Source organism: Marmota marmota, unplaced genomic scaffold, assembly GCF_001458135.2.
Source record: "Marmota marmota marmota unplaced genomic scaffold, marMar, whole genome shotgun sequence".
In the NCBI taxonomy this organism is placed as follows: domain Eukaryota; kingdom Metazoa; phylum Chordata; class Mammalia; order Rodentia; family Sciuridae; genus Marmota; species Marmota marmota.
In genome coordinates this window covers 31260080-31272896 of record NW_025999842.1, presented here as the reverse complement: position 1 = coordinate 31272896, position 12817 = coordinate 31260080, and the positions used below count along the sequence as shown (strand labels likewise).

The 12817-nt window shown below is 36.5% G+C and overlaps 1 pseudogene; it reads left to right on the top strand.

The window, feature by feature from the left end:
• The first annotated feature begins 8699 nt into the window (after positions 1–8699).
• LOC107151988 lies at positions 8700–9473 on the top strand (annotated as a pseudogene).
• The last annotated feature ends 3344 nt before the right edge of the window (positions 9474–12817 follow it).

The following is a 12817-nucleotide window of genomic DNA, read 5'->3' as shown; positions in this document are numbered from 1 at the left end:
GGAGAGAGAGAGAGAGAGAGAGAGAGAGAGAGAGAAGCCCTCTGCTTAACAAGAACAAAACATAAACCCCAAAGGCATGCCCCCAGGGACATACTTCCTCCAACTGTCAACAGTTATCACCCACTTAATCCCTGAGGGAATTAATGTGCTGATTAGATAAATCTTTTATGATTCAGTCATCTCATTTCTGAACTTTCCTGCATTGTCTTACATGTGAGCTTTTGAATGATACCTCATACCTGAATCATAACTTCCACATTTTCATTTTGCATTGGACATAAGAAATTATATAACCAGGTCTGATAGTAGGTATAATAAAAACAGCTTTGTTCCTCAAACCAAGGTTTAACATAGTTCCCAGCTGATACTAACCATTAGACCACCCTCTCCACAGTGTACTACATGCTAAGATTCTGAAAGCAGAGATGGGATTGCTTCTTCTTGGCATAGCTACTCTCCCAACAAGCAATAGTCTAGTTACCAGAAGTTCAGTTGCTTTATCTTACATAGAGAAACATATGAAATTCTAGTTGAGAGCCAGAATTTAAAACATTTTGGTGACTCAGTCTTATGGCTCAATTCAAAATTATCTCTTTTAACTACTCAAAGTAGAAACTAAAATGTACACAATATCCAACTCACACAAATTCATTTTGACACTTCTTTTGCTTTTACATGAAACCAAAAAAAAAAAAAATAGTTGAAATTTTGCAATGTTGACCTTTCTTTTATAATCTAGGCATTTTCTGTTTTTCCAAAGTTTGACTAAAAATTGTAGCGGTGAATTGTTTTTCTCAGAAGATTCTTTAACCAGTTCAAGTGATGCTGTAGATTAAAACCTTGTCAACAATTTCTGTCTGGATGGATTCAGCTCAGTGTAAAGCACACAATTCAGGCCTATTAATATCTTAGAGCACTTCCCTTTCATCCACCAGTCAGAAGCCCTGACTTTAAATAATCAAAGAAGCCATCCCAATGTAGCACCTAACTTCGATCAGAAAATTAAATAAAATAAAATAAAGCCTGTAGTAGGCCTTACATGATGGTAAACTTAAATTACACATTAACTTCCCACTCTGCTAGTTGGCAAGATCTGCCTCACATGAGAAGAGTTTCTCTTCAGAAGCCCTCCTAACAATTACTGTTCCACTCTATTTCTATGAGCTTGTTCACACGTAAACAAGATCACCCAGCATTCTCTTTCTGGGCCTGCCTCATGTCACTCACCACGCTGTCCTCCATGTTATTTCATGGAGGAAAGGGGGATATGCTGGTGACAGGACACAGATTTTAAGTTATAGCATGAATAAGATCTGGTAACCTGATGTAGATTATGGTGGCCATGGTTTATATTTTTACTGTTTACTTGAAATTGCTGGAGGAATAGATCTTAAGTGTCCTAAACACACACACCAAAAACACTTTTAGTTGGTGTGACAAAAATACCTGAAAAGAACAACTTAGAAGAAGTTTATTTTGGCTCATGGTTTCAGAGGTCTCATTCCAAGAAAGTAGATTCTATCACTCTGGGCCCAAGGTGAGGCAGAACATCGTGGCAGAAGAGTGTGGTGGACTAAAACTAAACAGTTTATGATAGCCAGGAAGCAGAGAGAAAAGCAACACCAGCAACAAAATACAAACTTCAGAGGCACATCCTCAGTGACTTACTTCCTCAAGCCACAGCCTACCTAGCTACTGTTACCAACCAGTACAGTGGTCCTTTCAAATTATTGATCCATCAGATGGATTAATCCACTAATTAAGTTGCAGCTTTCATAATCTGATCATTTTATCTCTGAACATTCTGAACATTCCTGCATCCTATAGCAGGAGCTTTGGGGGGACACCTCATATTCAAACCATAACAGAAAATGTAACTATGTGGTGATAAGTGTGTTAATTATTTTTTGTGGAAAATATTGCACAATGTATCTATATATTACAAATCATCATATTGTATGACTTAAATGTCTATTACTTTATTTGTTACTTATGCCTCAATAAAGCTGGAAGTGGGGAGAAACAGTTCCTCTAAAAACAAACTTCCTCTTGACTCCAAGAAGTGGAATAACTGGGGTATTGACTAAAAATGGTGGTCCACAATTATTAAAATATAGGAAAGTCCATTGACCCATATTAACATTACCCCAGATATATCCAAATCTTCTTTGCCTCTCCACCATGAGATGGTATAGGACTGGCCTGCCTTTTCTGGTTCAAGAGCCAATAACGGCATTGTGCCAGGGAGCCCTCTCTACTTTTAGTGAAGAGTCATGCAAAGAACCACAGTCTGGGTGCTCACTCTGCAGGTGAAATCTTTCCAGGTGGACACCAGCATCAGTGGACCTCCATTCTGTGGGTCACCTCTTCACTGGCTTCACAGTGATGTAGACAGCGTCAGCAGAGCAGCAAAGGTCACTTTTGCTACAGTACAAGAATTTCTCAAAACCATGAATTTATGTAGATGCTTTCCATTTAATACTGGGGTCTGTCACTATCCCCTCCTTGTATTTCTACTAAAATGAAAAAAAAAAAAGCATTCCATCTACCCGAACTGGGTTTTCTGAGTTGTTGTTGTGGTGGTGGTTTTGTTTGTTTGTTTGTTTTTTTCCTGATATATACTATTTTGTTTTTTCCTTGAACGCAATCCAAGATCTTTCACAGATGCCTGAATCTACAGATAGTACCAACCTTTATATATACTATTTTTCTTTATATATTTCAACTTACAATAAGGTTTAATGTGCAAATTAGGCATGGTAAGAGATTAATAACAATAACTAATAATAAAATATAACAATTATAACAATATACTACAATAAAAGTTATTTAAAACTTATGCATGTTATCTAGAATTTTCTATTTAATATTTTCAGGCTATAGTTGGCCATTCATTGGTAACTGAAATCTCCAAAAGTGAAACTATGAATAAGAAGGACTACTGTATACAAATTGTCCTCTTCAAATTGCTTTATATGTTTCTACATGTTCTATAAATTGTCATATCAAATAAGTATTATTTTGTTTAAGTCAAAATGCTTAAATGTTAAAGGATTTAGAATTTAATATTTCTAATCTACTCACTATTTATGGAATACATTTGAGAGAGTAGTCCCAATTTGCCAATATGACCCAAAGTATTATCTTTGATAGGATCTGATCATATTAAAGCATATTAAAAATAAATATTCATATTATGTAACGTGAAGACTATTAAGTTTACCTACATGAACATAAAGAATAATGTAAGATATAATCCATTCCATGTAACACTGATATCATTATTCAAATTAAATTTTTCTCCTAAACTGTGCTACCAAGTTGAGTGGATTAGATACCCATTTGGAAAACAAAGCATCTTTCTCAAACCATGAAATAAAGAGTTCTAAGTAAATTACAAATATCACTGGAAATGTTATAACAAGACACTTTTAGAAGAAAATGTAAGAGGATGAGTTCAATGACCTTGGAGTAGGCAAAGATATTCAAATGAGGTTAATAATAACCAAAAAAATTAAAATTGAACTTTGCCAAAATTGAGAATTTCTGTTCACCAAATGACACTATTAGAAGAGTGAAAAGAATATGTAGAATATGTTTCTGATATAGTTATCTAAAATAGACCCTATATTCAGAATATGTAAAGAACTGAAAATCAATAAGAATATGACAACTTATTTGAAAATGTGGAAATTATTTGAGTAAGCAATCACGGTGATCAATTTAAACAAGAAATTTAAGCACCATAATTAGAAAAATTAAACACAATGCAATACCACTGCATGCCCTCAAAAAGGAAAATATCCAGTGCTGCCAAGAATGCAGAACAACCTAAACTGTCATACACTGATGGTGGGAGTGTAAATTGAAGCAAACATATTGGAAACTATCAGGAAGTATTTACTGATACTAAACATATGCCTAAAATATGACCCTATATACACAAAAGATGTGTAGACATATGTTCACCAAAAACACAAAAACGAATGTCTGTAGCAGCACTTTGCATTACAACTAAAGACTAGAATTTACCCATATGTCCATCAAGAACAGAATAAAAAATAACTTGTGGTACATTCACATGATAGAATACTATCTAGTTACACTCTTCAGTGATACTGTACAGAGGAATATTCACAATTATGTACAACAATACAGATCAATCTCATCAACATAATCCCCAGTGAAGAAAACCAGACACAAGTGAGTGAAATACTAACTTAATTTGTATCAAATTCTTGATTGCTTTATGATCTAAATGTTTACATGGGTGTGTCTTTCTGAAAAATAAAAATCAAATTTTACACTTCTAACTTATACACTTCTCTGTGTTTTAGATTCAATTAAACTTTTTAAAAGTTCTGTCAAGTGGACAGTATTCATATTTTTAGCAGAATATCACAACATTTTGCATTTAGCTTTTGACATCTCCATCTAAAAGAAAAGACAAATGTGAGTGTACACACACAGGCGTGCGAGGGAGTTGCCATTCTGTGGATCTCAGTATGACCTATTAAAAACTATTATCCTCAATTAAAATGGCTAGTTTGGGTAAATCAAATACCTAAAGCATCTCTGTCTGCCCTCCTTTTATCTACAGGGTTGGAAGGCTAACTGCATTAGAAGTATAAACTTTTTTTTTTCTTTTATGTTTCCTTCTGCTTTACCTATTCTTGATTTCAATTTGAGTTATTTGTAACTAAAAATTGAAAGCCTTTTGAATGTGCGTTTATAAAAAAGTAAAATGTGTCTTTTTAAATTTATACTATTTTCAAATTTGAAAAATTTAATGCCAACCTTAGATTTTTTCACTTTTTTCAGCTTCAGCTGAGTTGGCTGTTCCCTGTCCACAGGCCCAACAACTTAGCTATTGTTCATTTTCTATCAAGATATCTATAACATTGATCATTTCTATTCTATACTCTTTTCTAAACCCCTGCCTCAAAAATAATAAAACTAAATTACAAACCCTTGCTGATGACCTATCACCAAAGTTTCTGAAATTTTCTGAAAGTCAAGGAAGGCATTCAACTCAGGAAGGCAAAGATCCCTGATGAAACCAGGTACATTGGCCTTGAGTAGATGCTCTACAATGAACACATGTTATTTATTCACTACACTGGAGGCTCCTCAAGGAAGCACCCACATATTATTCAGTTTATCTTCAATAACCAGCCAAATCCCCAGCAATAGCAAGTGTTCAATAGATAGCTGTTAAATGAATAAGTTAATGAATTAAAGAATTCTTTGAAAATATGATAATGGCTTCAGAATGTTCCATTTCACATAACCTAGTTGGTTTTGAAAGGTTAGCTGAAACTGCCACATTTTTCTAGAGTTCTCTGCCAGCAAACAGATGAAAATCAAAGTATGCACATTCTAAGTTTAAAAAGTCATCTGACCCAAGGCCAATCACTGTCCTCTGGGGCTTTCTGAGAAAGGCCATTTCAAAAGAACCAGCACTAAAATGGTACCACCATAGGGTTAGAAAGGGGATAAAAATTTAACCCAAGGTGAAAAGGAATGGAGATGCAGAACGGTGAAGTAGCAAGCCACCCTACCTCCTCCCCTCTCCTTGGGTGTGGAATCATTCAGTTAGTTCTCCCAATTCCTATGATGCTGGAGATTTTCAATTGTTTCCATGTAAAAAGAAAAAAAAAATCTGTCTTCACAAAGTGACCATTTCCCCAAGGCCTGGTGCTAATACCAGAAGAAAATGAGCAGGAGGGAAGTCTCAGAACAGAAGGGCCTACATTCACTACATAAACATCTGTGAATTTTGCATGGATGATGTAGCAAATTCTGTGCAAAGTGTTGGGGATTCAGTCATCACTGTAGTCTCTCCAGGAAAGCTATCTCAGGATGAGGTGGCCCTAGCACCAAGAAAGTGGTCTACATAACTTGTTACAGGGGCTGAGGAAGACACCAGCTCAGTTGATGCTCCTTCATCAGGACCTCTGAAAGAGAGGAGCCCTCCAAAGAGTCAAACATACACACACCATCCTGGGACCACCCACTGCTTCAAAGAAACTGATGGCCCCATCTGGACTTCAGGTTGAGCAACAGAAGAAAGGACCCTGCAGATACGTAGAAAATCTCCCTCTCTCACACTCCTTCTCTCAACATCAGGGGAGCAAGAGCAAGAATGGAAGTAGGGTAAGAAAATGGACATCCCAGCACCCCTGGGGTCAGAGTTGCTGGAGCTATATTGATGGAGGGGCAGATAATGGACACTGTTAAATTTTCAAATTTGAAATTCAAATTTGTCTTAATGACTAGAAATGTTCAGGAAAGATTATAGAAATGGCTTAAGATATCATTGAGAGAGACAAAGACCCACCAGGAAAACAAAATCTGATAGAGCACAGCACTAGCAGTCAATATTAAAACTAATGTTGACAAATCCAAACCATGCCCATGTGGATGTTTCATCATCAATGTCACCTCTCTCTAACTTTCAGTAACCATTCCTCTAGTTTATGGATTAATGCAAACAAGACACAGACCATTTTGTGGAAACATCTTTCTTCGAAGATTTTATGTCACATGGTAAAGTCCACACTACATCAATTGGAATAATTCATGCTCAGCACAAGCAATTATATGACACGCACTTCTCCCAATTCCTCTGACTGTGTGCTCTCAGACCCATTCTAACCCTTCTAATCTGCTCTCTAGTGGATGGTACTGAGCCCTGAAAATTCCATTCCCACTGCCTTCCAGTTAGGTTTAGTTAGTGAGAACACTGGAAGATTTTATAGTGGAGGAAAGGACAAACCAGGACATTGCTTTGTCTACCTCTCTGGTTTGCAGGCATCCCCAGAAGAGTTCATATCTCCTTCAGGGTTTTTGGTTTCCTCTAGACAGCCACTCTTTCCATGGTCCTAGATCCCTGGGCTGTGGTCATACAATCTCCCTCCCTTTAACTTCCATACCAAATCTGATAAGAAATTTCTGCTGTGACTAATAATGGTTTGCCTCTTTCTGTTTTCCCCTTCTACTTTGTTAGCTCTTCCAACATTTCCGTAACTAGTTTCCCATATTGGATCCTTTCTTTGACCTAGGCTAGTTTCCTGATTGAATATTGTAATATATGATCTCTTGTCATCCATCTTTCAACACTGTGTGGAGACACGCATATACATACACGCACATAACAGCAAATATACACATATACACAATGTCAAGGTTATATTCGATTAGCATTGTACTGTATCTGTCCATTTTCTGTTCCTATAACAAAACACCTGAGGTTGGGTAACACATAATTTTGAGTTCTGAAAGTCCAAACAACATTGTGGAGGTTCTGGTGAGGGCCTCCTTTGTTAGATGACAGCATAGCAGATGGCATCATAGGGGGTGCACATGCAAGAGGGAGAGATCACATGCTGAGACAAAAACCCAGAAAGTGGGGAGCATCGGTCTCACTTTTTAATAGTAACTCACTCTCTCAAAAACTGTCCAGGTTCCACAAAATTGTATCAATAAGGGCAGCACCCCCAAAGACCTACCTACCTCTGATCAGGCACTACCTATTACCAATATCATTGCCAAGCTGAGGACCAAGTTTCTAACACTTGAACCCTTGAGGGACATATTCAAACCATCTCCAAGTAATAGCAAGTATATTCCATATTCAGTCACTAATCTTAACTAATGGTAATGAGAAATGGTACTTGGTGTTCAATACCAATCTCAAATTTTCAAAGGATAAGTGATGGTCATCAAGAATGCCAAGTAGCATCAAATTAAGTTTCTCAATCATTGGGACAAATAAACATAACACTGAACATCCCATTCTCACAGCTCTGAAATGGACATTTTTGTGGCAGTTGGTGGAATCCTCTACACTAGTATATAAACCCCTAGAGAAGTTATTATGAAACCAGTTAAATTGTGATTGGGAACCCAATTTTATTTTTTTCACACAGAAGACAGATTCAACAAATACATATTGACCTTCCAATGATAGGTCTTAAATAAACAGTTATAACTGAAACAAACAAAAATCTCTATCCTCCTAGAACTTACAATCTCAAGGAAGAGATGCTAAAAACTAAAGAAATAAATAATATTATTTCAGCAAAGTGTAAGGGCCATAAAGAAAAAAATAAAAGCAGGGAAAGGAGCAGGATAGTGACTGAGGAAGGAGGTTTACTGTTGGTAAGTGTCAGGAAATGATGGGGTCATAGAGTCTGGCTGAGGAGAGGGAGTGTAGAGTATGAGGGAAGGATATTTCCAACACATAGGAAAGCATGTGAGGATGCAGAAGGGATTTGAGAAACTCAACCCTGGTTGCAATATGTGTCCTAGAAGAACCTGAAATTTATAGTGCATTCACATTTTTATAATACCAGAGAAATTATATGTTGGTCATCTTTGGTTCCCCTCCAAATTTTTTTCAAAACACAAATATACATATTCCACAGTCAAAATAACTACTACTTAACTTTTCTCAATAAATCATTTAAAAATGATTGCAAATGTCCACATCATCTGTGTAGGCTCAGTCGGTATTTCTCTTAATGACAATTCCTAGATCACTGGCTTCAGAACTACAGGGGGTTCTTATTAAAATGTTGCATTCTGCTCAGCTCCCCAGTTGCCATGAGGTGAGCAGCACTGTTCCACCATAATCCCCACCATGATGTTCTGCCTAATCACGGAATCCAAACCAAGGGGGGCCAACTGATCATGGAATGAAAACTCTGGAACTTCTTTTAGGTGTCCCTATTATATATAACATCAAATTTGTGGATGAACTGGAAGATATATATATATATATAATGATTAAGGACGTATGCCTCTTAACATTGAAGTTGATTTTGTTATTTTTCAGCGCTGAACCTGGGCAAAAGTTTATGGGTATGGATAATACCATAGTGTCTTAGTCAGGTTGGCTGTTTAATACATGGGTGTTTTAATGACTCTATAATATAGTTGATCAGATGTCAGCTGAGCAGTGGATAAACCTGGAGAAAAATGTGGGTAATGAACTAGAACTTGCAGTCATTTCATTTAGACTCAGATGTTGCTGGAGTATTCTGCATTTGAGGAAAAATAAATATTTCTAGTTTACAATCCAAGTTCTCTATTGTTCCTGAAGAAGTAGCAGCAACCAGCAAGGAGGTAGCTGTTGAAATAAAATCTGAAGAAGGAAAAAGAAGAAAGACCCAGAAATTTATGAAGTAAATGACGTTGCAACAGAGCTAGCAGACTTTGCAAATGTCCTTCCAAAGGAAGAGGAAGAGCAGCAGGTTAATAATGAGAATGGCCTCTGAGAGGAAGAGCCAAATGAAAAAAAGCAACAGCAGCACCAGGAAGATCAGAATCCTATTTTTTAAGGCAGTGATTCCAGTGGTTACCAAAGTCACCATTAAAAAAAAAAAGGAGGAGAGGAGGCAGAACTTATACCAGTTCTGGAATGCTCATCTAAGAATAAACAAAAAAGTAATTTTTTTAATGCATTTTAAACATGGATTCAGTTGATAAGATTTATATACAATAGATAAGCCAATGTTTTGAATGAAAAAAAATTAAAGGTTTTAATGCAAAATACTTACGTTGTGCCAGGTATGGTGGTACATGCTTGTAAATCCAGCTATTCAGAAGGCTGAGGCATGAGTATCCCAAATTCACAGACAAACTGGGCAACGTGGAAACCCTGTGTCAAAAAGGCGGAGGATGTAGCTCAATGGTAGAGCATCCCTGGATCCCAGTATGGTAAAATAAATAAATAAATACATGGATATGCTTATATATACCAGTTGTTTACAAAATAGTGAACAATTGATTGAAAGTTGGAGGGATTCTGTGCTAAAATTTAAAAAACAACTGGCTCATTTGGATATTATCAATGTTATCAAAGTGCCATTTTATTGCAGATAGAATAAAATGGTTAGAGCTGCTTTCTAAAAATAAACTATTAAAACTATTAGAACTATTAAATCAGAATCCCTCAGCTTGAGGCCTACACATTTGTACCAGTCTTTCCTTGTAACATGAATGCACACTAAGTCTGAGAATGACCCGTCTAAACCTTCATGTCTCCCTGCCACAAAATTTAGTGTTCTGTGGTTAGTGAAGCATCAACTTGCCATCGAGTATGTAAAATTTCACAGTAATATTTAAATTTACTCTCCCAAAGTTCCAGTTAGGTGAAAAGCAATCAATCAGTATGAAAATATCTAAATGAAACTCTAATACATAATTTAATTTATAATTCTGATTTCAAGGGGCCAACTTTTAAAAGCTCATTTGGCATTCTGTCAGCATTACCAGCCATTCCTCTGGGTGTTTCTCCCTCTCAATCTACAAAGAGAATTTGGGCCAAGCTTTAATGTGGTTTAAGAAGGTGCTCACTTCTCTCTGTATCTCTAGGGCTGTAGTGAGCCTTTTTACATAACTGATTAGAAGCAAGTACCAGGGCAGGGACTATAGATCAGTGGTAAAGCATTTATCTTACATAATTTGAAGCCCTGGATTCCATCTCCTCCCTAACACCAAAAAATGAAAGAGGAGGAGGAGGAGCGGGAAGAGGAGGAGGAAGAGGAGGAGAGAGAGGAGGAGGAGGAAGAGGAGGAGAGGGAGGAGGAGGAGGAAAAGGAGGAGAGGGAAGAGGAGGAGGAAAAGGAGGAGAGGGAAGAGGAGGAAGAGGAGGAGAGGGAAGAGGAGGAAGAGGAAGAGGAGAAGGAAGTGGTCCAGCTATCTCAATATTTGGCCACACCAGTTTTTCAGCATACCTTTACTCTCCCTTTGTAAGCTGCCACTTAGCACAATCACAGAAAATCACTCTCAGGCTAAAGTTCCTTTAAAATTGTTGATTATATCTGGTTTATAAAAAGACCTTAATGGTTTTTAAAGTACTATATAATTATAGTATATTGATCCTTGTAGCATGGAATTCTATTTAATGTAGCATTTTGCTTTAAAAAAAATTACAAGGTATATGTACTCAAAATTTTTCCTAATAACCAAACTCACATAGATTCTTGTTTGGAGGATTGGAGCTAGTAATCATGTATTTCAAAAATAATAAATTACTTGCAAGCCCATAGGAAATATTACACAAAGAAAAAGGGTCTCCCCTAATTTTGAAACATAAATATACATTCTAAATTAAGCAACTAAACTATGTATGTCAGAATTATTATTTCTGTTTGATATTAACTTATGAATGACCTTTGGAAAAATTCTTTTTAGCCAAATGATTTTAATTAACCCACACATACCACAAACTTTTCTGGGAAAAAAATGACATTTAGATTTGCAAAAGAAATCTCATTTTTTAAAAATTCAAAAACAAGAAAAATTCCAAGTATCACTGGCTTCTAGGATATTATCCAGGCAAATGGCCATTTTTATTGATCGTACTTTCTATGTTATTTCATGGAAGTGTTCTTTCATTCAACAGTCTTCTAGAAGTTCATTGACAGTGAAGTCAGTGAAAACAGAATCATAGAAGTTCAAGGGCAAATTTACTTCTTGGTTTTCAAGTTTGACCAATTCTCTATGAGCCAAATAATTTGAATCTAATGAGAATTAGAAGACTTTTTCTAACATCATAATCACCCTTTTCCTTGCATTTTTATATTTCTATGCCATGATGCCTAGGATCTTCAACTCTTCTGTGAGTAGAATGTCTCTTCAACTTTCCTTTTTTCCCTATCAACTCACAAAGGGCCACAGGGAAGCAGCACAGCAAGTACTCTTCACCACGCTACCCATACCCCTCCACCAGCCACTGCCGACTTCCTGTCCTGTGGTTAGTCTTTCAGACCAGAGTTACTGCAAAGGCAGCAAGCTGTGAATTACAGATTCCACAGCCCCAAGTGCTGGGTAACGTTGCCACACATTAACCAACCCAATCCCAACAGTCTATGTCAGTCCTTAAAATGTTCATTAGGTCATGCACTATTTCTTTCCAAATCACCAAACATGACTTCTAAATTACATAATAATAGTACAGACAATCCATTGCAACCCTTCTAACTCACCAAAAACACCCCACTCAAATTAAACACTCAAAATAAATGTCCTCAAAATATAATTTAAAAAAAAGAAAACAGGTACAGAGGTATAGTTGAATAGAAAGAAGGAATCATTTCTAATGTTCTGTAGCACAGTACATGGTTAATAGGTACAGAGGTGTAGTTGAATAAGAAATAATTTTAGTGTTTTGTAGCACAGTAGGGTAACTATCGGTGACAATTGACTATTTCAAAGTAGCTAATAGGAAAGATTTTGAATGTTCCCAACACAAAGAAATGATATATGTCCGAGGTGGTAGATATACCTGTCACCTTGATCCGATCATTACACATTGCATACACCTGTTGAAATATCATACTCTACTCTATAAATATGTACAATTTCTATGTGTTGACTAAAAAGAAATATATATTTTAAAAACAGGAGCTAATGGTTTAGCATTGTGATAAAACAACTGCTTAGCATATGCACAGCTCTGGATTCAATCCCCAGCATCCCCCCCCCAAAAAAAAAAAGAAAGAAAGAAAGAGATATTTAATGAGTTTAGTAGACAAAAATGGAAGTAGCATCAACAACTCTCCTAAAGCCCAATGGCAGGATAATTTCTTATTCTAGGAATCAATCTTAGGAAAAAATGTGATTGATACCATAAGCACTATGATTTGTCTATACTACACACACACACACACACACACACACACACACACATTGCTATCAACAAGGTTCCTAGAGAAAGATGGAAGAGAAGAGAGATGAATACACATACAATAACTAGAAAGGACAGATATGACAGGTGCAAAGCTCTGTTTGGCCACAGGAGCTCATT